Below are 26863 nucleotides of genomic sequence, written 5' to 3'. Positions count from 1 at the left end.
TGGGTGCTGCACTGTGTCTTGCTTGACCCATTCATTAAATCAGTTTCATTTTAACATCCTTTGGGTGCTTCCTGTAGGATTTTTCTGCTTCATTTTTGGGGCAAATCGTGTCTTTTGGGGGGTGGGGCTCCGCAGTTCATAATACGTTCCTTTTCTTTGCGTTCGGTTCTACCTCCCAACAATCCCTCTGTCACTTACCTCCACATTTGCAATCATACGCTGTCAGAGACTGTCACCTGGCTTCCTGTTGTGACAGATGACAGTGTGGCTCACTCACGCATCCCTTCGGCCGCCCTTCCTCACAGCCTTACGTCATGACGTCATTATTTATAGCACCTCCATTTCATTACCTTTCTGAGAAAGAGTCTTGCTGGTGCACTTGAGTCCATGTTTGGTAAGATGTCAACACTAGCGCCGTAACTCAGCTGCCTTCCATGCTCTGCCTTCTTCTGCCACCTGTGTGTTTCTATACGTGTGTGTGTGTGTATGTATGTATGTATGCTTGTGAGTATATATGTATGTGTATATATGCAAGTGTGTATCTATGTGTATATGTGTGTATATGTAAGTGCATATGTGTGTATCTGTGTGTATATATGTATCTGTGTATGTATGTGTGTGTGCATGTATGTGTGAATTGTGTATATATTTGTGTATATATATGTATGTGTATATATGCATAAGTTAATTGTATACATGTGTATGGTTATGTATTGCGTATATATGCATTTGGGTTTGTGTGCATACGTATGTACATGCATGCATACATGTATGTGTATATATGTGTATGTATGTATACACGAGTATGCATGTGTGTGTGTGTGTTTATGTATTTGAGACAGTGTAGGCCGTGCTGGTCTCAAAGGTGCAGAGATCTGCTTGTCTCTGCTGAGATTAAAGGTGTGCATCACAACTCCAGGCTTGTCTACTGATCTTTTAAGGTTTATGACTAATACTGAAGAAAAAAATTGCCAGACTGTCATTCTGTTGCTGTTGACAATACCATGACCAAAGAAACTAAGGATTTCAGGTCACAGGTTTCTGAGGGAGGAACTTGTAGGCAGGCCGACTTGATATTCAATACAGAGTTAGCTCTGGCCAAAACACTAAACTTCTCAGCCAAAGAAGTCCAGAGGAACCATAGGCTTCCTGTGGCACAGCTGCTGCTGGCTGGCAGGTTCCTGCTTAGCTAGCTTTCTTACTTTGCCCAAATTACCTGTGTACATCACCCACCGTGGGCTGGCCTGCTACAGTATCTGACAGTATACCATGGACATGCCCGTAGGCCCATCTGATCAGGATAGCCCCTCTATTGAGATTCTCACGTGACTTCTAGGCTGTGTCAAGTTGATAGTTAAAGCCAACGAGGACAGGGGAGATGTAAGATCCAAATTACAGCAGGATGCCAGGCATGGTGGCTCACACCTGGAGTTTCAGGCAGGAGGATCACCATGAGTTTGAGAACAACCTGGATACATAGTAAATTCCAGGGTACAGAGTGAAACCCTATCTCAAAACAGCAACAAAAACCCTACAAAATCAGGTATGGTGGGCATGCCTGTGATCTTAGCACTCAGGAGGAAGAAGCAGGAAGATCAAAAGTTCAAGACTACCCCCGGCTACACAGTAGGTTTGAGGCCAGCCTGAAGACTTGAGAGGCAGAGTCTATGGGATCTCTGAGTTGAGGCCACAGTACTGAAAATCGAGGGGACAAAGAAGGAAATGGCCTCGCCAAGGGACAGGATTGCAGGTGGCTTTGCTGCCTTTCATTTTGAATTCACTTTCTAATTTTTTTTTTTGCAATGAAGAGGTTTATAAGTGGGGAAGAATGCCTGTCTTTTAGACTGTTGAAGAGAGCTGGCTGCGAGGGAGAGCGTGAAGCAAAGCAGTCCCTCCCTCCGTGCACACAAGCATGGCCCTGGGAGCCACCTCAGAAATCTGTGGGAGCACAGTCACAAGGCAGCCGCTCCTTTCCACCACCCTGGCTAGCTTGATGTTACATTGACACAGGCTGACGTCATCTGAGCGGACAGACCTCAGCTGAGAAAATGCCTCCGTAAGATGGGGCTGTGGGCAGGCCTGTGGGGCATCTTATTAATAAGTCATTGATTGGGAAAGGCCAAGCCTACTGTGAGCAGGACCACCCTGTGTCGATGGTCCTGGGTTTTATAAGAAAGCAGGCTGAGATTGGCTATGGTGCACGCCTTTAATCCCAGCACTCAGGAGGCAGAGGTAGGTAGGTCTCTGTGAATTCAAGGCCAGCCTGGTCTACAGAGGGAGTTCCAAGGCAGCTAGGACTGTTACATAGAGAAACCCTGACTCCAAAAAACAATCAAAACAAACAAAAAGAAAATGAAAGAACAAAAGAAAGAGAAGAGAAAGCAGGCTGAGCAAGCCCTGGGGAGCGAGCCAGTAAGCAGCACCCTCCACAGCCTCTGCCTCAGCTCCTCACCCTGTTTTAGTTCCTGCACTTACTACTCTCTGGGTTGTGATTCAGGATGGTAGCCAGAGAAATGTTTTTCGATTGTGGTATTTCATCACGGCAGTAGTGACCCTGACTAAAACACTGACTCTCTCTCAGATTAACAAAGCTATTTGAACAGCAGCCCCGCAAGGATGTTGGCCTGTGCCCACATGGGGGATCTGTCCCTCTGACCTTAGTAGATGTAGTTCCCAGTTCTGTAGGGAAGGGCTGGCCTGTTCGTATACTTTGATTGATATTATCCCTGGCTACCCAGTGCCAGAGTTCCCCAGCTGGGACACAAAAATGTCTTCAGGGCTGGAGAAATGGCTGGGTGGTTAAGAACCATGGTTGGTGCTCTTCCAAAGGACCCGATTTTGGTTTACCTGACCTCTTCTGGACCCATCAGGCACCTACACTCACATGCAAACACACATGTCTTCCAGTGGTGAAGAACCAATGCCTCACATGACGGCGTCCCCGGTGCCACTGTTTCTCTGCCGCATCCCACTCACCACTGTCAGGTCCATCCGCGCTCAGGACCACAGCATCAGCTGTGCCCACTGCCCTGAGCGTTCTCTCCTCAGCTTCCCAGGCTGCTCATTTTGGTCATGGCTGAACCGGCCTCCTTACCACGGCCTCTCTTCCCCGCCCTCCCAGATGTCCTGTTTGTTTGATTTTTGTGCATTTTATTCTCCACCCACTGTGTGTGTGCACATGCATGTGTGTGTGCATGCATGTACACGTGAGTGTGTACGTGTGTGTAGTGGAAATCAGAGAATACTTCTGGGAAGTGGTTCTCTTCTTCCGCTGTGTGGGTCCTGGGCTCTAACTCGGGTTCCCAAGCTTGGCAGCAGGTCCTTTACCCACTGAGCCATCTCTCTGCCCTCTTATCCCCCATCCCTGGTTTTTGAAACAGTTCTCCAAATGTCTGACTTCGTTCCCTTTGCCATGACTGACCCAGCCACATCACCCTCCTGTTCCAGTCACATCAAGCGTGTGGCCCTGCTCCCTCCTTTGTTATGTGGCTCTCTGTCTCTGTGGGCCCTGTGGCCCTAATTAAACCAAGCGTGAATCAAAATCATCTGTGATAAAAGTTCATATTTCTGAACACATACATATTTTGGCTTTGACATCATTCCCTAAAAGATGCAGTCAACATAAACAGCCATTTGCAGAGTGTTTGCATCTTACTGGGTGTTCTGAGTCATCTGGAGACGATTTAAAGTAGATATAGAGCTGTGGGCAGGTTACATGCAAACACATCAGGGCCGTATCCTGGTACCCAAGTGGAATTTTGAAGCCAGTCTCCCATGACACCCCAGGGGAAAACATATTTTAAAATTATTTAATTTTTATCTGTAAAAATGGAATTTCCAGGGCCGACAAGATAGCTTAGCAGGTAAAGGTGCCTTCCACCAAACCAGAGTCTCCCCATCTGTCCCACAACTGGAAAAGGTCTGACTCTCTCTGGTTGCCCTCTGACTCCCAGACATTAGCTGTGGCACACATGCCCAAAGACATACCAGAGAGCACACAGCATACACATGTGCTCTGGCACACACATACACTCAAGCACACACGTGCTCCAGCACACACACGCACTCCTGCACACACAGGTGCTTCGGCACACACGTGCTCCGACACACACATGCGCTCCAGCACACACATACGCTCCGGCACACACGCGCGCTCCAGAACACACATGCACTCTGGCACACACGTTCTCCGGCACACACATACGCTCTGGCACACACATACGCTCCAGCACACATGTGCTCCAGCACGCACATGCGCTCAGGCACACACGTGCTCCGGCACACACCTACACAAATAATAAAGAAAGAAAGAAAGAAAGAAAGAAAGAAAGAAAGAAAGAAAGAAAGAAAGAAAGAAAGAAAGAAAGAAAGTTTCAGGTTTTTTTATTTGGAAGGGTTGAGTTTTTGTTCATTTGTTTGTCTTGTTTGAGGCAGAGTCTGCCTGTGTAGTCCTGGCTGTCCCAGAACTCACTGTGTAGACCAGGCTGGCCTTGAACTCAGAGATCTGTCTGCCTCTGCCTAGTGCTAGGACTAAATTTTTGAACCATGAGATTTTGTTTTGAGTTGTCTTTTTGGTAACTTAATGGCCCGGTTCTCCGGCGTGAACTCTGTAGTGGACAGAATGACATCACAATGTCGAAAAGTTGGACACACCTACGAGAAAACCCTGCTACTGAAGGGTGTTTACAAAGGTGTTCATGAGGACTCTTCCAGGCATCCCATTGGCTCGGGGTCCCTTTGCCTGGCTATAGCTTCATCTCTGACTTTAACTGTAATTTATATTTGCCATGCCCTGGTTGACATTTTAATTTCCTGTTATGTACATGTGCTCCCTAAATGGAGTTCTTGGTTAATATGTAATTATTGTAAGAGGTCAGGCGCGCCACTGTGTGGTGCCCAGGAAGGGCTATGTTTGGTAAGTGCTGAATTAAAGCTTTGTGCCCCCACCCCCAGCAGCTTTTCATTTCTCCTCTCTTCTGCAGCCTCATCCCTTCCTTTGCTCGTCTTGTACTCTTCCTTACCTCAACTCCCTGTCACTGCCCCCATGGCCCGTATAGACCTTGTCCCAGGAAGCAGAACCAGGAAGCCCTGAGCAACCCCAGACTCTTCAGTGGCCACAGCAGATGACTCCAGCCACATAGTTACAGAGGCAGAGAGCTCACCCAGTGCTCAGTGGGCCTGTGAGTCTTCCGGAAGGTTCTGTTCCAACAGGTAGCCCAGGAGAGGACACACCCGAGTCCGCATGCCCCAGCAGGGATGCCAGGGACAGGAGACAGTGAGTGGGGAGTGCAGAGTAGCCCCTCTGTCCCGATGACATCAAGAGGAGTTGGGATGGGGAGCAAGAGGAGGGAAGAGGCAGAAAGAGAAGGGTGGAGAAGAGGGAGCAAGGGGGGCAAGAATAAGGAGAAGGGACAAGAGGGGGTAGGAAGAAGATGAGAAAGAGGAGAGAGAGAGAGAGAGAGAGAGAGAGAGAGAGAGAGAGAGAGAAGCACGGGAGAGAGCAGCATGCTCAGGAGCGAGCTGTCTGCCTGTCACTTGGAGACACCTGATGGGAACATTCTTCCCTCCTCTGCTTCCTGCTCTGCCTCTTTGTTCTTTGTGTGAATCGTGTGAATGCGTGAATAGAGGAGCCTCATCCTGCAGTTATTTTTACAAGGTCCCTTCTCTGCTCCAATGACTCACAGCTGAGATCAGCTCTGGAAGAGGAAGAGGTACCCTGGGAAGCAACAGCAAGGTTCTGAGCCCTGGGCCATCTGGAGGCCAGGAGTAGGGACCAGCCCTGAGCTGTGTCCACTGGAGGGAGGTGAGGCAGATGCCTCCCTGCTTCCTCTCCTGTCTGCCAGCGCTTTTCCTCAGCATCTTTCTACTTTAGCAGAGCCTGCCTGTCAATCAGGAGAGAAACAGACACCTCCCCAGGGTCAGCACTACAAGCTGTGGGTAGACAGACCTGCAGCCCCAAAGGTCTGGTTGCCCTGGCTGAAAGGCAAGAAAACTATTTGGACAGGCATTTAGTCCAGAGTACTAGTGGCACCCACGTCTGTCCCACCAACCATGACTCTTCCACACACCACAACTGACACCAAGACAAGTGAAGGTGTGTTGAAGAGCTGAGTTAGGAAAGGCTAGCCCCACCCTGGGGGAAGATGCCTTGCCTGCATGTGTAGAGGATGGGGACCTGTGTGCTCATGGTTCATACGTTCATTTTCCAAAAGGTTCAGATTTGCACACTTCCCTGACCTGGACCAGAAGTCATCACACTCAGTGTGACTGTCCTCTGATTTGATCCATCATGTCCACTCTAGGAGCGGGGTGGGTGGGTGGGGGTTGTTTCCTCTGTGCACGGGGAGGGGTATGAGTGGAGGTGGTGCGTGTGTGTGCTCATGCAGACATGGATGGAAACCGGAGGTTAGCTCCAATGCCGCTCTTCAGTCTCCCTCCTTGTTTGCTGGTCAGTCTCTCGCTGGCCTTGGGCTTGCCCATGGCTGGGCTGATCGGTCAGCCAGTCCTAGCATCCACCTTTTTTGCTCCTTCCTCCCACAGTGTGCCCCTCCCCCAGCTGAGGATCGAAACCCAGCTTCCCAGGCCTGTGCAGCAGGCACTTTCCCCACTGAGCAGTCTCCCTGACCTTGGTATCCTTCTTTCCGGGGAGAATGCTGAGGCTCAGGGGAAGGGCTGGTGAGAGGGCTCGTGGGTGAAGGCATTTGCCACCAAGCCTGGCAACTTCGGATGGAGCTCACAAAGCCCTCAGATCTCTGCATGTGCAATACGCAAACAGTCACGCACATACACACAAAACAAAATTAATGTAATTTTAAAAAAGATTTTTAAGACTCAGATTTTTCTCTAAATCTGCTGTCTTCACAATCTCAGAAACTGGCAGTGAAAACTGCTCCTCCCAGTGGTAGTAAAGACCCTCACTGTGGTAGTGAACTGCTCCTCCCGGTGGTAGTAAAGACCCTCACTGTGGTAGTGAACTGCTCCTCCCAGTGGTAGTAAAGACCCTCACTGTGGTAGTGAGAACTGCTCCCTCCCTGTGGTCCTGAAGACTGCTTCTCCCCGTGGTAGTGAAGATCTCTCCCTTCCTGTGGTCCTGAAGACCACTCCCTCCCTGTGGGCGTGAAGACTGCTCCTCACTTGTTTCTGAACAGTCCCAGCTAACCCTCAGGCACAGCTGCTAGCCACCCTTTTGGGAGAACCGGCCTTTCTCCTGACACTTGGAAGAAGGAATACCGGGCAGCCTTGGGGACAGTGGGGTTGGGTTGGCACAATGGCTCAGCAGTCAAGAGCTGTTTTTGTTTTGTTTTATTTTGTCTGGTTGGTTTTTGGTTTCGTTTTGTTGGTTGGTTGGTTTTATGGTTGATATTGTTTCACTGTATCGCCCCAGCTGTTCTAGAACTTGCTCTGTAGACCAGGATGGCCTCGAACTCACTGATCTGCCTGCTTCTGCCTCCAAGTGCTGGGGTCAGAAGTGTGCACTACCAAAGTGCTCCTGCAGACTCCCTGAGTTCAGTTTCCAGCACCAACATGGGAGAGCTGATACCCCCTTCCAGCCTCTATGAACAACTGCACACATGTAACATTTGCTCACACAAACAAGCACACACGTGAAGAAGTAAAAAAAAATGAGTCTTTTAAAAAATAAATGCCTGCTTGCTTAGGTGGTGTAGCTTCAGGACTCCGAACGTGAGGGAAGGGATGCCCTGTAATCCCCACCTCCTGTTTCCAGTTTTTGCTGACGTTCTCTTGTCTCATCCAGGGCAGATGTCTGACGTTTGGCCCTGTTCACATTTTAGGTGAGGTGATTTTCTGTTGTGGGGTTGGTCAGAGCATTTCCAGTGCTTACCATCCATCACCCCGGCCCTGACCATAGATGTCAGCTGACACCCCATCTGACGTCAGGAAGGTCTCCAGGTTGCCACAGCCAGCCGTCCTGGACTGGTAGAGAGTGCCCTTCCTGCAAGGCGTTACCCAGCGCAAGACCACAGTGCCAAGTTCTGGCTGATAGAACTGTGGTATTTCCCGGTGAGCGAGGGCAATGTATTTAACCTCTCTGAGCCTGCGTCTCCCCATTATAAAATGTGGGCCAGCAAGAGGCTTAGCAGGCAGGTGCTTGCGCCAAGCCTGACAATCTGAGTTCAGGCTCAGGGACTCATATGGTAGAAGGAGGAAGCCCAACTCCCACAGATTGTCCTCTGACCTCCACACTCACATTGACAGATTGTTCTCTGACCCCCACACTCACACTGACAGATTGTTCTCTGACCCCCACACTCACACTGACAGATTGTTCTCTGACCCCCACACTCACACTGACAGATTGTTCTCTGACCCCCACACTCACACTGACAGATTGTTCTCTGACCCCCACACTCACACTGACAGATTGTTCTCTGACCGCCACACTCACGCTGTGACACAGATTGTTCTCTGACCCCCACACTCACGCTGTGACACAAAACAAGTAAAGGTAATAGAAGAAAGTGGAGCAAACTCGGCCTCGCACTGTTCTTCTAAGATGGGTGCTGGAGCCGTCCGTGCTGTGCGGCTCAGCAGGGTTACCACCGTGGAACTGTTGTCCTGTGTTTTGCGGCTCAGCAGGGTGCCACCGTGGAACTGTTGGGCATCTTCAGTGCCTATGCAGATGAAGAACTGAGGTTTGCTCAAGTTTAGTGGGTTACTTTTTATTAATATATTGGGGGTTTTCTCCCTTAAAAATCAAAGAGTGTTCTCTTTCTAGGCTTCATAGCCCAAAGCCATACCCTAGTTCTCCACCTCCAAAAAGTGCGCTTTAACAATCTCAGCTCTGCATATTTTTATTTAGCAAAGATACTATAGAAAATGAATCACTGCGTCTTCTCAAGGCAGAAAAAAATCAGTTCTCCATAATAGTCTGCGTGTGCACGCGCACACACACACACACACACACAAGCAAGTCTTAAATGTCACTGGTCACGTAACAAGTCTTTTTCTGTCCTGTCAGCCAGCTCCCAAATAATGACATGGAGACTTCTTATTAATTATGAAAGCTCAGCCTATAGCTTAGGCTTGTTCCTAACTTGCTCTTATAACAAACTTACCCATTTATATTCATCTACAACCATCACAAAACTGTCTGGGTTTTGTTCATTGCAGACTTGAACTGCCAACTGTGTTACTGCTTGCTCTTCTGTTCCCTGAAAGTGCTCAGTGAAAAATCTCCCCACCTTGGGTTCCTACATCTACTGTTTAGACAGGTTCCACAGTCACTGTACCTGCCCTGTGACCAAACATGGCCATTGCACACTGTCCAAATGCTTTCTCCAGAGTCTCTCCCCATGGCAACTGGCACCAGCTGTATGATTCCAATATTCTTACCTCCTACTGACTGCAGGACAGCCGGCCTTGCTGGCCTTCTGTTCCTCCTTCAGGTTTTAATCTCTAACATCCTCCCCTTCTCCATGACTGCGGACTCCAGCCTTGTTTTATTTTTATTTATAAGCATGTGTGTGTGTGTGCCTGTGGTGTGTGTCTATATGGGCATGTGTGTGTGAGTACAGGCTCCCAGGGAGACCAGAAGGGAACATGAGATCCACTGAACAGGAGCTTCTGGTGGTTGGAATCCTCCAACATGGATATTGGGAACCTAAGCAGGGTCCATTACAAGAGCAGTGCATACTCTCAACCTCGGAGCCATCTCCGCAGGTCCCATTTTAGTGATTCTCAGCCGAAATCGCCAGCTGTGGTCCCTGGGAAAACTGGTGGCTCTCATGTTCCAGCTCGGCGGGAATTTTGTGGTGGTTGCAGAGTCTGAGCAGTCTGGGTGTGAGGGCTGAGCCTCCTGGAACCCCAAAGCTCCTGTCTGAGGGCCACACTTTGAGTAAGTCAGGCAGAGTCCTTTCCTGTTCGTGTGAGCAGAGAGGCTTGTCCACATCTAGGCTGAGTAGAGCCTCACCAGAAGTGTTTGGGGCCTGAAGAGTTTCTAACTTCAGATTTTGGAATATCTGCCTGTGTTAATGAGATTTCTAGGGGACCCGAGTGTACACATAAATACTCAGTTGTTCTTATATGTGTTACACATGAGATAAAGGTAACTTCATGTAATGTTTTTATAGATTTTTACTTAGTTTACTAGCATATGCATGTATGTCTGTGTGCACACATGCCACCATGTGCGTGTGGAGGTCAGAGCACGGGGATCTGATTTCCCCTTCTGTTGCGGATCCCGAGGCTTGCCCTCCGCTCATCAGGTGAGGCAGCACCTACTGAACCCTCACTGGCCCATAACTTGACATCATTTTTAAAGGTTGTGTTCATGGAACATTGTGACAGGGCACGACTTTCTTTCATGCTTGCTTGTTTGTTTTGTTTTTTTCAGACAGGCTCTCGCTCTAGCCCAGGCTAGTCTTGAACTCATCGCGAGCTTCATGCCTCAGCCTTCCAAAGGCTGGGATTACAGGCGTGAGCTGCCGTACCGGGTGATAGTGTAGAATTTATCCCTGTGGTGGTTCAGAGTTTGGAACGTTTCAGATCAGGGTTGTGGTCCCACACATCCCAGAAATGCCATTTCTACCATCTGGAAGAGACTGTCAAAGCCCACGGTGGCAGGCAGTGGGAAATACGTCTGGGGCGCCAAGCGTGTTTATTGTTAACGTGGCCTCTCTGACCATGAGTCTCCTTGTCTATGAAACAGAGCAGAGGCTGTCCCTGCCCCGCAGTGCCATTCTGAGTTGGAGCGTTAGGAAGCACCACAGCTGGTGCCTGGCACACACTCAGCTCTCACGACATAAATAGCCCATACTTACTGACTCTTCAGAAGAAAAGGAATCATTTACACAAATCTACGCCACCTTCTAGGCTGTGTCTGAAGACCACTCATCCCACGGTTGCTCAGCCTGTTCTTTAAGAATCCGGTCCCCAGAGCTAAACAGCCAGATCCTCACAGTGAGCGCCAAGGAGCTTCATGCATTTTTCTGAACTTCATATAACATCAGATTAGCCAGTGGTCGTATTAAGGAATGCAAGCCAGGGGTTGTGTGTGTGGCTCCGTTAATAGAGTGCCTGCCTAGCATGCATAAGGCCCTGGGTTCAGTCCCCAGCACCATAGAAACCAGGTTATAATGGTCCAAACTCCTGTATTTCCAGCATTCAGGAGGCGGACACCGAAAGATGATCTAAGGTTCAGTGTACTATTCGTACTACTACATGTCCGTAGCGCCTGTACTACGTGAACTACGGTACTATGCCTGTAGCATGCTACCGCTCTATGGGACAGTTCACAAGCTGGGCAAGGGGCTGGAGATTGAAACACAGAGAGAGAGAGAGAGAGAGAAAGCGAGAGAGAGACACACACACACACACACAACACGGGTCATCCTTGAAAGAAGAATGCCTAGAATGCCCCCTTTATTGTGTTCCAGGGCAGTTTATACAGGGTCTCCTTGACTAATGGCCATGCCCTAACTTTCAGCTGCAAGCCCACCAGAAACCACTCCCCTGTCATCAGGAACTCCTGAGGGTCTCCTGCTCAGAGCAGCTGCAAGCACAGGAAAACAAGTTGTTTACAGGAAATTCAGGGTTTGGGGGTCCACAGTTCCCAACAGTTCAGGTTTATCCTTGTCTTCGTCAGGGGCCAGCCAGGGCTACATGAGTTACTGTCTCCACAAAGACATACACATTGTGGCGTTGGTGTGCATCCTCTCCCCAGTCCAAGGCACTGTCGTCACTGCCAGAGGAACCTCTGCCATCTTACCCCAGCCCCAGACGACACAGCGCTGCCTTCTGTCTCTCTGGACTCCCTGGTTCTGGGTGCTTCTTGTATTTGATTTATTTCCTTGATACAGTATACTCAAGGGTCACCATGTTTTAGCATTTCTTGGAACTTAATTCCCTTTTATGAGCAAGTAATATTCCATCGTGTGCATGAGCCACATTTGTTCACCCATCCTCCACTCGCTGGGCATTGGCTCTTGTGACTGAGGAATGGCTGAAGAACGTGTTTGCCCTTCGGTTCTTTCTCAGTATGTGCTTGGGAAAAGATTCTTCCACCTGCCTACACCCTCATGAAGAGGGTCATTGAATGGGAACAAACAGCTTGTTTGGAAGGCCAGACCAGGGGCCACCCTGTGAGGAGGCTCCCCCAGCCCAAAGTCCTATAGCCAGTTTCTACAAAGTGCCCCTTGAGACCAGTCTACCCAGGGCTGACCCTCCGTGACCTAACCCCAATGTGAACGAGTTTTTACTTTTCCTGTTTTTGTTAAAAGAAGAGAATAACAGGGAGGAAGGAAGGAAGGAAGGAAGGAAGGAAGGAAGGAAGGAAGGAAGGAAGGAAGGAAGGAAGGAAGGAAGGAAGGAAGGAAGGAAAAATGGAAAAAAAATGAATTTGGACATTCTGCTGCCCAGGATAGCTGGAGTCGTTTGAATTAAATATTTGAGGGTTTGTTTTTGTTTGTTTGTTTGCTTTTCGAGACAGGTCTCTCTACATAGCCCTGGTGGAACTCGCACTAGACTGTCCTCAGAGCTCACAGACACCCTTTGCCACTGGCTCTCTAGTGCTGGGGTTAAAGGCTTGCACCACCACCCCTGGCTAAGTCAGACTTTTGCTCCAGGTACTTCCATTTGTTTCGGGAGCACACCAGGCCGCTCTTGTGGCTCTGAGGATGAGGGGATGGACTGTGGTCAGGAAACAGAAGTAACCAGGTGAGGAACAGCTGGAGAAAGGAATTGTACTCCTCCTAACGGTGGGAGTGTTTCTCTTTTCCAGAATTGCTTCAGGATTTATCTCAAGGATAAAACATTTCTTAAATTCAAGTGTGTGTGTGTGTGAGGTGTGTGTGTGTGTGTGTGTATGTGTGTCTGTGTCTCTGTGTCTCTATGTGTCTGGGTGTCTCTGTGTCTGTGTCCATGTGTCTCTGTATGTGTTCATGTGTCTCTGTGTGTTTATGTGTGAGTCTGTGGTGTGTGTATGTGTGTGTCTATGTGTGTGTCTGTATCTATGCATGTGTCTATGTGTGTCTGTTGTGTCTGTGTCTGTGTGTGTAGGTGTGTGTGTGTGTGTCTATGTGTGTCTGTTGTGTCTGTGTGTGTGTAGATGTGTCTGTTGTGTGTGTGTGTGCGTGTGTATTGGGTAGACCACGGCACCTGTGTGGCGGTCAGAGGACAACCACTTTCAGGAGTCACTTCTCTCCTACCTCAATGTAGGTCGCAAAGATCGAATTTAGGTCATTGGGCTTTATTTTCCCCTTAGCCATCTCATTGGCCTCAGCACTTCCATGGTCTACTCTATTAACACCCAGAGGGAGTAGGGTCCTGGGGAACTCTCATCAGGCTTGTTCTAAGGCATAAGAAGGGCCTCTTCCTTAAAGCAGTTGGTCTCAGGGTTGGCCACTTACTTCAAATACCTGGACATCTCCCAACATTCTACTTACTTATTTATTCATTCATGACAGCATCTTTCGTGCAGCCCAGACTGCCTGGAACTCTCCATGTAGCTGAGGATGACTTTGAACTTCTGGTCCTTCTGCCCCCACCTCCCAAGTGCTGGGTTGGCAAGTGTGCACCATCACACCAGGTTTATGGGGTACGGGGGATGGAACCCAGGGCTTTGTGCATGTCCGGCGAGCGCTCTACTGACTGACCTACACTCTCAGCCCTCAGCACTGTGATCCAGTAGGCTTGTGGTGGAACCCGGGCATCTGGGTTTTGAAGCTGCCTGGCTGCTTTTGGTGTGCAGTCAGGACTGAGCTACCACGGTAGACAGAGCACTAGACACATGGTGGGAAAACAGATGAAGGCCATGCTGCAGAACGTACAGACTACATGGTGTGCCCGGCTCCTTACCAGTTAATTGGTGGCAACCGTGTTAATTTTCTGGAGGATTTGAGCTGGGCCACTGAAGTTCTAACTAGGATCGTCAGTAGACATCAATACAGGGGAAGCTGGGCAAGGCGTCCCAGGCAGTGGAGCCGGCATCTGTGAAGACCCAGGGATAGCGAAGGCTCTTGGAGTCTCCAAAGACTCAAAAGACAATGTGGTCAGAGCTGTGGATAAGGAGGGGGGAGGGCAGGGGCTGACCTCCCTCCAGTGTAGACCTGGACCTGCATGATGACTGGATGACCTGCCTGTATCTCATGATGGGCTGGGGGAGGGGGTTCTCACCTCCAGGGCATAAAAAGCATCCTTTTCGCAGCCTCTGTGGGGTGGGGTGAGGCATCCAAAAAAAAGAAGAGCTGTTTGGAGAAAGGCTAAGATTGTCTCCATATGTAATGCACTCTGGTCCTTGAAAATTCTTTGGGGGTTGGCAAGATGGCTCATTGGATACAGGCACTGGCTGCCTGCTGACCTGAGTCCATCCCCAGGTCCACTTGGTAAAAGGAGAACACTGACTTCTACCATATACACAGGCACACACAGTAAATAAATGAACGTAATAAACTCAGTCTCCTTCCACCCTCTTCGCTGAGGGGAGTTGGTGCGGCGGAATGACTGGTGTCCCAGGTGTGGTTATAACGTCCCAGGGAAGACTGAAGGAAGGACGTTTCCTCGGGACTGCGGTTCAGGGATGTAGGCGTGTGTGGTGACAGGAGCGTGAGTGAGCGTCTGCTCAGGTCACATCAGCAGTTAAGGAGCAGACAGCACACAATCGACGCTCAGCCACTCCTTCCTTTTTCACAGAATCTCAGACTCCAGCCCATGGGTGCTGCTGCTTCCACTCAGGGTGAGTCTCTCACCCCAGTTAACCTAGATAATTCCTTCGTAGGCCAGAGGCTTGGTGCCCTGGGTGAGTTCAGAGCCCATCACGATCAGAGAACACCGAGTTGATGGCGTGGTACTGCCTCTGGGGTGTTCTGTGGAACCTGGGCCTCACTACATCCCTTCTCCTCTCCCCCTCCTCCTCCTCCCCCTCCTCTCCCTCCCCCTCCTCTTCCTCCTCTTCTTTCTCTTCCCTGCCTCGCTTTCTTCTCCCCCCACCTTCCCCCTTTCCCACCTGTGCCAATTTCTAGCTTACTGTGGGTGGCGAGGAGGGAATTCTCCACATTTGGTCCAGCTTCCCGTCTGGGAAGTCCCATGGGCTATATCCTTTGTCCCTCCCTTCTGTGGCAGACCCCCACCCCTGCCTGTCCCTTCCAGACTAAAGGGAGCAACCCTTTACTTAGGCTTCCGGGCGCTCACTGTAAAGTGTTCACGTCTGTATGTGTTCCCCTCAAGACTCCATCTTGGGACAGGCAAGATGGCTCAACAGGTGAAAGCACTTGTCACCACGCCTGACAACCTGAGCTCAACCCCCAGGACCCAGGGAAGGAGAGAGCCAGCTCCCCATAGTTGCTCCCTCACCCTTGCCGAAGCATCATCACACATGCACGTGAGCACACACGCACCCATGTGCACATACGCGTACACACACGCGCACACACGCCCCTATCAGTGCAGTGAAAGGATTTTTTAACCTTAATCTTCATTGCTCCCTGATTCTAAAAGCTCTGTGGTGTGTGAGCCAACATTGTCACCTTCATTTTGTGGGGGGAAATGGAGGCTCAGGCGGAGGATGAATGCCCGGGGATCTGTAGTGGCCTCTGGTTGGCCATGGGTCCTTGAGAAGGCATGCCTCCTTCCAGAGATCCCCTGATGGTCACATGGGAAGGGCTCAGTCCAGTTTCTGTCACATGAGGAGAGATGGCAGTGGGGCAGAGAGGAAGATGGAGTGGCTGCTGCTTGGACTCAGCCATTCAGTTTTGTGGACTTGGGCAAATCACCAGGCCTTGGTTTCCATGCTTGTGTCCTAGTGACCTCAGTAGTGATTCAGGGGTGTGCAAGGTTTTGCGTGTGTGGGTGTGAACATGTGTGTGGAAGCCAGGGGACAGCCTCAAATGCCAGCCTTCTCAGGTGCCATCATCTTATTTTCTGTGTTGGTTGTTGCATTTTTTATCAGTTTGCTTTGAGGCTGGGCCTCTCCCTTCCTGGGGCTTGTACCATTTGGCTAGGCTGGCTGACCAGTGAGCCCAGGGATCCTCCTGCCTCCGTCTTTCCATCACTGTGATGACAGGCCCAAGCCACACTACACCATTTTGCCCCATGGGTCCTCTTGCTCACACAGAAGTTCCTTGTTGACGGAGCCATCTCTCCATCGCTCCTGTGAGGTAGAAGCCCTATCACCCGTGTCTGCGATGGGTCTGGGGCTAGAGCTAGTGCCTGGCTCCCCAGCCCCAAGGCTCTGGGTGCAGTCCCTGGGTGACAACTGTAATCACTCTGGGATCCAGTACGGTAGTCGTGAATCCTTAAAGACTGACCAAAGCCCCTGTGTCGTCGGGACTGTCAGTCAGTTACAGCGACTGACCTCCAGCCTTGCGCAGCTGGGCAAGGCCTGACTGGGCAGACTTTGTAGATTTCTCTTGATTTTCACTTTGAGGAAGAATCATGGCTGTCCTGTTTGCCAGGGCCTGTTGGGTGCAGCAAGCGTGCTCAGTGTAGACTTGATTCATGAGACCCCAGTGGGTGGGACTTCCTCTCTGTCTCTCTGTCTCTTTGTCTCTCTCTGTGTCTCTCTCTATCTCTCTCTTTCTCTGTGTCTCTGTCTCTCTCTCTCTGTCTCTCTGTCTCTCTCTCTCTCTCTCTCTCTCTCTCTCTCTCTGGAACAATGCTGTGTGGCCAGTGAGAGGCAAGGCCAAACTGGAGCTAGATCTTCTTAGTCTCAGCACTCATGGTCTATACATGAGACAGGGTCTCCTCCTGACAGACACACGAGCCTCCTGCAGCCCTAACGTTTTGCTTTCCTGAATACTGAACCTAGAGCCTTGTGTTGGAGCTGATTACCATCGGGTTACACCCCCAGGCCCACCTCCTGACACCGCAGGCCCACACACCCACTGCCCGTCTTACATCAGCGCTGCCCAGCCAAGTTTACCGTTGGCCAGACTGAAGCCGGCCAAGATGGGTGTTGGAGAAAGAGCAGAAAGAGCTGGAGTAGCACACTCAGCACGTCTAATGCATTGGGAGAGGGCAAAGGGGCCCTGATTTTGGATACTTCGTGCCAGCTTAGGAGGAGGGGAGTTTGCAGTGGTGCATATATAGTTCCTGGTTTCCCAGGTAACCTGGTGGAACTAATAACAGAGAAAGAACAAAAACCACACAACTTGAATGCCTGTCTTGACTGACACAGGGATTAGAACACACGGACAAAGTCAGGCTTACACAGGGAAGAAGCCGCGCTCCTTCACGCCGCAGACCGAACACAGGGCCTCACTGCAGCACCGGTCCTCCGCGCCTTCCTTGGCTCCGCTGGGCCCGTTTTCAAGGCTAATTCCCGTGGGACGCACTGCCAGCCTTCTCTGTGCTGGTCTAGTGCTGCAGCGGCCACACTTCTCCAGGTCACCACCTTCAGGGTTGTTCCTAACTCCTAGTCAGTTGACACCAGACTGTAAGCTCCCGAAAGTCAGGCCAGAGCTGCTCACGTGATCCGTGTGTTTGTTGGCCGGCTCTCGTTACTGCACTAGTACAACTGATGCAGGAATGGATGCTTGAGTGGACTGCGCTAGTTCATTTAACTGTCCTTCCCTTCATTCCAGCCCATAATTTCATCTTAGTAAGAAAGGGCACTTGTAATTATCTGGTCCTGGAAGCTTTTATAAATGGATGGGGTACGTGTGTGCTGTATGTGGTGTTAGTGTGTGTGTGTGTGTGTGTGTGCTTTTCTGTGTATGGAATATGTACTTGCTAGTGTGAGTGTGTAAACGTGCGTACATGTGTGTACAGATACCAGAGAACCTTGACAGCAGGCATTTTTGAGTCTCCCCAGCCCATAGCTAGCTGTCTGTGTCTCTCTTAAGGCGCGTTAGGGAGCTAGAGGGACACCCAAGCTGATTCACAGTAGATGACAATCCAAGTTGCTGGTCTGGGTTCAAGGCGTCCTGGAGAGACAAGCCCTTGCAAGGACTCGTGGTCCACAGGGGAGCCTTTCCCCACTTCCCGCCACCATCTCTTGGCTCTCCATAAGGTGTGCTGCTCAGATGCCAATAGCTGTATTAACTTTTGTACACAAACACGTCTTCCCCAGAACCTTTTCTCTGCCGACGTTCAGAGTTAATGATGTACCATCTCTGGCATGATACAGACATCCTTCAGAAAACTTCCGTTGCCATGGGAATGTTTACGACGATCCTCTTGATAGAATTTTGTGAGCAGCCAACTCCAAAATTGCAGATGCTTTAGGTTTAGGTTAGGGGTGTGTGTGTGTGTGTGTGTGTGTGTGTGTGTGTATGTGTGTGTGTTTGCATGAAAAAGAAAACAAGCCTTTGAAAGGGGAAATTTTCTTCTTCAGGGCTAGCTGTTTCTAAAGTTTAAAATAAGAATTACTTAAAAGCAGAGACACAGGGGGAGGGAGAGACACAGAAGCTCAGAGCATTTGCTCTTGAATATTGAGATGGGAGAGAATGGCTTGGAATACCTCCCTTGGGCACAGGGCAATCATGAAGGCAGCAGGCATGGAAGGCTTTTTCCCCTCTCCCCCTTTTTTAAAGCTGACATGCTAACAAAGGGTTTCTTGATTTTTTTTCTTTAATCAAGAGGGCTGGTCAGGTAAAGGTGCTCCCTGGACCCCACACAGTGGAAGGAGAGAACCAGTTTCTGGAGGTTGTCCTCTGCCTGTCGCAGCCACTGTGACTCCTTCAAACCCTCGTGAGTGTGTGCACATAGCATGCATACAAACCTAATAGATATGTCTGGTTTTAATTTTTTTTGTTTTTTTGTTTGTTTGTTTGTTTTTTTAAAGACTTGTTTATTTTAATTTTGTGTGTACTGTATGTATTATTTTGTGTTCGCCTCCATGTATGTGTGTGCCTGATACCCATGGAGCCAGACCTGAGTGTCCAGTCTCTTGCGATGTAAGTTGCAAACGGTGTGACCACCAAACTCCTGGTTGGTTGTGTTTGCTGTTGTTTTCCCTTCAGGTGTTTTTATGAGGCGGTGACTCGGTAGTTGAAGAGCTTGCCACACAGGCACGAGGATCGGGAGTTTGAATCCCTAGGACTCCTAAGTGCTGCGTGAGCGGGGCAACCTACATGCAGTTCCAACACAGAGACGGGGTCCATGTCGCGATGGGTCCGTGCTGAGCTCCGCGCTCACCTGAAAACCCTGTCCAGGGAGGAAGTGAGCAGTCAAGGACGCCTCCACACGTGCTCACACACATACATGTGGGGTCATTTTTATACCATCAAGTGAAATGAACACTAGTGGCCCTCTTAGTATTTTGAAAATGAAGTGCCTTCTGTCAGTGTTAATGGCGGTCTTGTTGTTCTGACTCAGTGAGGCAGCTTGAGCCTGGACTGGGAAGGTGGACGTATCACTAGGAGGCTCGGGGCAGGTGAACTTGCTATTCATTTCCAGATCATGGCACGTGGTGACTTTACCTAGCTCCAGACAGCTGGGGACGCTTTCCAAAGTCCACGCTGTGGTCCCTCAGAGTTACCTTTCTGTTGTCCTGGGGGAGACTTTGAAATTACTCTTATGTTTAGCCTCTCCCACTCCTCTGAACCAAGACCCCAGCCAAACCCCTCGGTGGATGGCTGGGAGGATCATTAGCACATGGGTGTCCGCACAGCTGTGTTCCATCGCTGTGCTCCCCAACTGTGCTCCCCAACTATAATCCAAGAATGGGACTCGCCCAGTACAGTGCTCCTGCTTCAGCCCACATGGGAAGCCAGAAACTGAGAGTAGGCGCTTGCCCCCCCCCCGCATTCACTTGACAATAATCTGATAGATTGAGTAGATTGAGTAACTTTTTAAAAAAAAAAAAAAAAGCTTTGTCTTTGTGTCTTTGAGTATCTTTCCGTTTCTCCAGCAGTGAATTTGTATTATATATCAGAAAATTTTTGTCAATTGCTTAGCAATTAAAATGCAAAACAAAGAGACCCTTGTTACAAGCGGTTGGAGAAGTACCGTGTCCCGGCACCTGTAGCTAGCAGAAGTACTGCACCACAGTGCTTGGAGCTCACCACAGACATGAGGCATGAGGAGCACCGTTCCGTACTCCACAGCTCCCCGTTAACTCCCTTGCTATTTTGGGGACCTCATCTAAGTCATCCTAGCGGCCTCTTCCTCGGGGTCCTCTGGATGCACTGCACAGCTTGGCAAAGACCTGTGCTGTGCACGCGCCCACCTGCTCCCCCAGTGCATGGGAGGATGCAGGAAGCCTCTGGAACGCCTCGGGCTCTGGACCAGTGGCCTCTTTTGGATGATGAGAAAATGACCCTGCCTTCTCCTTTTCCCTCAGACCCAGGTCTCTTCTTCCCGCCTGCCTAGCAGCATGAGAACAGCATGACTGGCCAGCCGCAGGAGAAGCCCCCAGAGCCAGGCCCCCAACACAGCCATCCGCTACCACGGTCAAGGTGAGCTTGCTGGCTTCGGGGAAGCCACTTCAAAGTAGATGCTTCGTTTAAACAAATTATATGTGCTGTTTTCAGCCGTCGTGGCGTGCTGGAAGAACAGGGGATACTGGGGGAAAGGGTAGACTTAAAAATTTATGCACAGCCACGTCCACACCTTTAATTCTGCCACTTGGAAGGCAGCCCGATCTCTGAGTTCAAAGCCAGCCTGGTCTACATATGGAGGTCCAGGCCAGCCAGGGCTACACACTGACAGACAAACAAACCAAAAGCCTCGTGTTGGGACTGGAGAGATGGTTTAGTTGGTAAAGCGTGTGTTGGGATACCTAGACTCTGAGTTAAAAGTCAGGTTCAGTGGTAAGTTCTCATAGTGCCAGTGATGGAGACTTGGGGATTGGAGGCAGGCCGATCCTGGAGATTGTGCAGGAGCTAGTATAGAATCCTGGGGAAAGTTCCAGGTCAGTGAGAGACAAAAGGTGGAAGATGCCTGAGGACTAACACCAAGGTTGTCTTCTGACCTTCACGGATGTGCTGTACACACACACACACACACACACACACACACACACAGAGGAAGTGTGTTGGCTAGCAAAGCAAGTTGCACTCATTTGGTGATTGAAGGTCAGGTGGGGGCAGAAAGGACTTCACCCCCCTGAACCTGGGCCTGTGTTGGGTCTCTTAGCGAATTTTGAATGAGTGAATCTCTGGGATATGGGCCTGGAGAGATGACAGCGATTAAGAGCACTGGCTACACTTGCAAAGAACCCAGCTTAGGGTCTCAGCACCCACACGGTGACTCATAGCAGCATGTAATTCTGGTTCCAGAAAATCTAGAACTTTCTGTAGGCCTCCGTTAGTATCGCATGCACTTGGTGCACATGCATGCATGCAAGCGAACACTCACACCAATCAAATAAAAATAAGTTCACCTTTTCAAAACTATCTGTGGGATAGGATGGAACTGCAAAGAGTAGACTGTGGTGTGGGACTCCTGGTTAGACCTGGACAGACAGAAGTCAAAAGACTCACAGAAGTCAAAAGGATCTGAAACTGCATTGGAAAGGCCATCAGTTACCTTTCTGTTGTGACAAACTACCTGGCAGAAGCAGCTTACTGGGAGAAGGGTTGGTTTGGATTTTCTCATTTGTGAAGGGTATGACCCATCATGGTGGGGAAGACATGGCAGCCGGAGGATGAGGCTTCAGGGCGTACTGTGTCTGAAGTCGGGAAGCGGAGAGCTAAGTGTTGGTGTTCGACTCGCAACCCTCTGCATATTTATTTTGCGATCCCCAGCCCATGGGATGGTGTCCCCCACATTCAGTTAAAACTTCCTGGATACCCTCATTGACCCAGAAGTCTGTTTCTGTGGTAATTCTTGTCTTGTCGAGTTGGCAGTGAAGACTGAACGTCACAGACACTTGGTGGAAAGTCCTCCTTAACACTGGGACTGTTTCTGCTCCTCTGTAATTTCTGTCTGCTGACCCCTCACTGCCACCTGGAACCTCAGACTCATCTTTGAATTTGGAGAAGTATGTCATGATACTACTTTTTTGTACAACTCTTCCCTAGACACTGGTGTCACTCAGCTTGTCTCTTCGTCCTCTCTGTGTTAGAAAGGACTTGATTCCAGTGTCTGCCCTGTCACTTGCTTCCTCAACTTGTACCAAGCTCAAGAGTCCTTCAACCCTCACTCTTCCCTCTGTTGGAGATAAGAAAGACAGGCTATGGCCGGAATGATTGCAGACCTGTGGACTCAGTGCTTGAGAGAAGAGGCAGGTGGTGTCCAGGCCAGTCATGAACGCATAGTGAGAGAGAGCCTGTCACGGAGAAGAAAAGAAGGAGGAAGGAGGAGGAAAAGAGGGGGGTGTAGAGAAAGACAGACAGACCTAGATTATCTTTCTCTCCTCTCAAAGTAGATTGATTATAGATTCTCTGAGAGCACTTAGAGTGCATATTGAGCTATATTGTGGAATCCTTCTCTATATTTTATATATAATCTCTTCCATTTTTTTCTTAAGCCCATGAAAGAATGTGTATTCTTTTATTATTGCATTTAATTTGGTTTACATGATCAACACAATAAGGTTGACTTTGGGGTTTGGTTTTGTTTGCTTGCTTGTGTTTGAGACAGGGTCTCTCTATTTAACCAAGAACTCATCCTACAGACCAGGTTGACCTTGAAGTCTCAGAATGCTGGGACTAAAGGCGTGAGCCACCACACAAGACGTGGTTGTTCTTTGCACTGCACAAATCATCTATATTAAATCCTTTTCCGATTCTGTATGCTTAATGTCTTAGTTATTGAAAGAGTTGTGAGCTGAGCACTACTCAGTGGTGGGTCTCTTGTCTCGCAGGAGTGAACCCCTAGAGTCGGTACCCAACACCTCCATGAGCTCCTGAAAAGAAAGAAAAAGTGTTCAAATTTCCCAATGAATTTGCCAACTGCTCCTTGCAGTGCTGACATTTTTACTTTATATATTTTAGAACAATGCTCTTTGATGTGTGGGTCTGGTTATTATCTATTTTGTCTGGTAGATTAGCGTATTCCTATCATTCCAGCACTCAGGAAGCTGAGGCAGGAGGATTCCAAATTCAAGGCCTGCCCAAGCTATTGGTTGAGATGTTGACTTGAAAAACCATTGGAAAAAAAGATTCATTGCATGGCTTAAGAACAAATTAGGGTCACTGGTACCTTGTGAGCATGCATGTACTCTGAACTGGCTTCCCCCTTTGTTCTTCTCGCTATCTTAATTAGAATCTATGTATTCTGTGCCTGTTTTCAGTGGTTGCCCCGGATATTTTAACAGCTATATTAAGGTCTAAAATTAACCAATGTTTCCCCTCCTCCCAAATAATACAGAACCACAGGCTGGTTCCATTTTAACCGTTGCCTCTCCCAACTTACACACTCTAATTTTCTTGTGTTGTCCCTTGACCCTGCTTGTCCCCTAAAATCAGACACTCTTGTTCTCTGGTTTTGGTGCAGATTTTCCCTCATGCCTATCCACCTTCTTTTCTTTTTCCCAAATCTGGAATCATTTCTCATCTCCCTGAAATGCACCCTCTAACACCGTCCTTCAGTGAGATTTGTCGACAGCTCCTGGGACTTGTGCATGAGTGTGTTTAGAGGTTTGTTTGGTTGGGTTTTTGGGTGGTTTGTATTATCAATTCCTTTTCTTGTGGCTGTAATAAAATACCTCACAGAAACAGCTTCAGGATAGCATGGTCCCGTCGCATCCTTGTCCCCTGCTCTCCCCCCAGCGGAAGTCACATCCGTGAACCTGAGGCAGATGGCCAGAGCACCAACACTCAGCTGGCGGGGACTCCAGCCCAGGCAGTGGTGCTGCCTCCTTTGCTGTAGACCGTGGTTTCCCTCAGTCAGTCTAATGGATGTAATTCCTCACACATACATGTTCCCGTGGTCATTCCAGGCAGTTTAACAGCCAAGGGTGAGGACCACAGCGTGGGGGAGTGCTTTTCCTTGCTTTGTTTTGAAAAGTGGCCTTCTTGTGTGGAAAGGACTCCACCACGACCCTGGCACTGAGTGCTCCCAGAAAACTTGGTTCTCAGAAGTTGCTGGTTTGTGATATGGTCCCACTATGTAGTGGTAGCTAGCCTTGAACTCAGGGAGATCTCCCATCTCTGCTGGAGTTAAAGGCACGTGCCCCTTATTATTTCAGCTAGAAATGTTGAGTGGAGCCCATGACCATGCCACCCTGAACGCCTGGTCTTGTCTCATCTAGAAGCTAAGCAGGGGCGGGCCTGGCTAGCGTTTAGGTGGGAGGAGTGTCCAGCAGGCTGTCAGCTGCTCTGTCTTGTCAGAAAAGCTCTGTCTTTGTATTGCCCGCCCTGGCTCTCCCCACTGCCACCACCATCTCAAGAACACTATTGTGCAGAAACTTCTAATCTTTTTTCACTTTAGAGTGAACCAAGACCCAGAGAGGTCACTGTCACAGGCTAGTCTGGGAGGACTAGGGAGGATTAGACCCCTCTTTTCCCACCTTCCCTGTCCCCAAGACATCCATGACGGTTTTGGACCAGGATGTTCACAAAGAATATGGGTTTGTGTCAGGGTGCTTCAGATAGCCGGACGGCTTCGGGAGACTTGTTTGAGTCTGCTGTTTATCTCCCACAAGACAGGAAGTGGCTTCTGCATATTTGGTGACCTGCTTCTTCAGTGGTCACCAGCAAACCTTCCTGCTTTGTTCCCATCCTGTCAAGGACTTCTGGACCCCCACCCAGTGCTTCTACCCTGGACCCTCACTTGCTCTCCTCACTTTTGCCCCTTCCCCAGCTACCCCGTCCTGGCTATTGTGACTCTTTCTGTGAACCTTTTGTGGGGGATGACTGTGGAACACCGGGTCAGGTGGGGGGCGGCTATGGAGCACCTGGGTCAGGTGGGGGACGGCTGTGGAGCACCAACTCAGGTGGGGGATGGCTGTGGAGCACTGGGTCAGGTGGGGGATTGCTGTGAAGCACCAACTCAGGTGGGGGACGGCTGTGGAGCACCAGCTCAGGTCGGGGATGGCTGTGGAGCACTGGGTCAGATGGGGGATTGCTGTGAAGCACCAACTCAGGTGGGGGACGGCTGTGGAGCACCAGCTCAGGTGGGGGACGTCTGTGGAGCACCTGGGTCAGGTGGGGGACGGCTGTGGAGCACCTGGGTCAGGTGGGGGACGGCTATGGAGCACCAGCTCAGGTGGGGGACGTCTGTGGAGCCCTGGGTCAGGTGGGGGACGGCTGTGGAGCACCTGGGTCAGGTGGGGAACAGCTGTGGAGCCCTGGGTCAGGTGGGGGACGTCTGTGGAGCACCTGGGTCAGGTGGGGGACGTCTGTGGAGCACCTGGGTCAGGTGGGGGACGTCTGTGGAGCACCTGGGTCAGGTGGGGGACGTCTGTGGAGCACCTGGGTCAGGTGGGGGACGTCTGTGGAGCACCAGCTCAGGTGGGAGACGTCTGTGGAGCCCTGGGTCAGGTGGGGGATGGCTGTTGATCACCTGGGTTGTGTGAAAGATGGCTGTGGAGCACCTGCTTTGGATGAGGGATGGCTGTGGAGCACCGGGTCACGTGGGTCAGGTAGGGGACAGCTATGGGGCAGGGGAATGTGCTACGTGTGCCCCAGCTATAACACCTTTGCCAGTTTTGCTTCTCTGGGCCACCATCTTGCCACCTGAGGACAGTAGACAGTGTTGTTCCAGGACTGAGGTGAGGTGTGGAGACCTTGTATCCTGGAATTGGATGTCATTGGAAGCCATGACAAAACTCTCTGGCGATTAGGGGGAGGAAGGGGTTTATTTCATCTTACAAGGTACAGACCATCATTAAGAAAGTCAAGACAGGAACTCAAACGTGAACTTGAAGCAGGATCGCTGCTTGCTGGCTCACACATACACCCCTCCTACATCAATTAACAATCAAGATAATTCCCCACAGACATGATTGCAGGCCAATCTGATCTTGGCGGTTCTTGATGAGAGCTTTCTCCTCAGGTGACTCTAGGCTGTGTCTGTGAGACCAGATCTCTTTGTGCCTGGTACTCTAAATGGACAGAGCTGGTTTACTAAATGGGATGAAAGTGGAGGTGGGAATCTTAAGCGAATGGATCACCCAGCCTCGCTACTGATTGCAGTCTCTGAACGGGAGCATTTAAAACAGAAACCAAGAAGTTGGGTATAACCACATGCTTGTAGTCCCAGCCATGTGGAGGCAGAAGTGGGAAGACCCCTTCAGATTAGAAACTCAAGGCCAGCCTATGCAACACAGTGAGATCCCATTTCAAAAGCTGGACATGAGTTTATAATACTTGGGAAGATGATGCAGGAGGATCACCATGAGTTTGAGGGTAGCCTGGGCTACAGATGGGATTTCAGGTCAGGCTGGTCTCAAATACATAAATAAAACAATCAGAGGGAAGACCCACCACATGGCTAGCCTAGCCATTGCTTGCAGAGGATAGCAGCCTGGCTTCTGGAGAGGGGCCCAGTATACCCACCCTCCACACACTCCCGTGCCCTCCCTCTGAACTCTCTATGCCATGCCACAGGGCGGTGGAGCCTCTCACTGTGGACTTTTCCCTTCTGGAGCCCTAGGTAAGGGGTTTTATAAGCTACCCGTAGCCATCCATGGTCCATTCAGCTCCGTTCTGTGTGCGCACCCACATATGTGTGAATGGTGATAGCGTGGGACGATGTGCACACGGCAGAGGACAGTTCTGTGGAACCTGCCCCACTTCACATGGCCTCCAGGGAATCAAACTCGGGTTGCCAGGTTTACCTGGCAAACCCCTTTACCTGCTGAGCCATCTTGCCCCCGCTTCTCCATCCTCCAGATTTTCTTCCCCTGCTTGGCGGTTCTGTGCTCCCAGCTTTGTGTCAGATCACATCCTGATTTGAAATCACTTAGGTGGCCACTTTTGTCTCGACGCCTGCTATTTGTAGTAGCTCTGGGCTCTGTGCACTGGGCATGCGGTATCCAAAAAGGCCTAAAGTTGCTGTGAACCTAAAGGTTCCCTAG

The 26863-nt window shown here is 50.0% G+C and overlaps 1 protein-coding gene across 18 annotated transcripts in view; it reads left to right on the top strand.

The window, feature by feature from the left end:
• The window catches only part of Trerf1 (transcriptional regulating factor 1), a 231807-nt gene that overhangs the window by 134068 nt on the left and 70876 nt on the right, over positions 1-26863 (top strand). For all 18 annotated transcript variants that reach the window (XM_057751034.1, XM_057751033.1, XM_057751031.1 and 15 more), the window contains one exon: positions 20240-20354. The gene's annotated coding sequence lies outside the window, so the exon portion shown is untranslated. The remainder of the gene's footprint in view (positions 1-20239; positions 20355-26863) is intronic.

The sequence above is a fragment of the Chionomys nivalis genome, chromosome 19 (genome assembly GCF_950005125.1).
Source record: "Chionomys nivalis chromosome 19, mChiNiv1.1, whole genome shotgun sequence".
NCBI classification, from domain to species: Eukaryota; Metazoa; Chordata; class Mammalia; order Rodentia; family Cricetidae; genus Chionomys; species Chionomys nivalis.
This window is presented reverse-complemented; position numbering and strand designations above follow the sequence as displayed.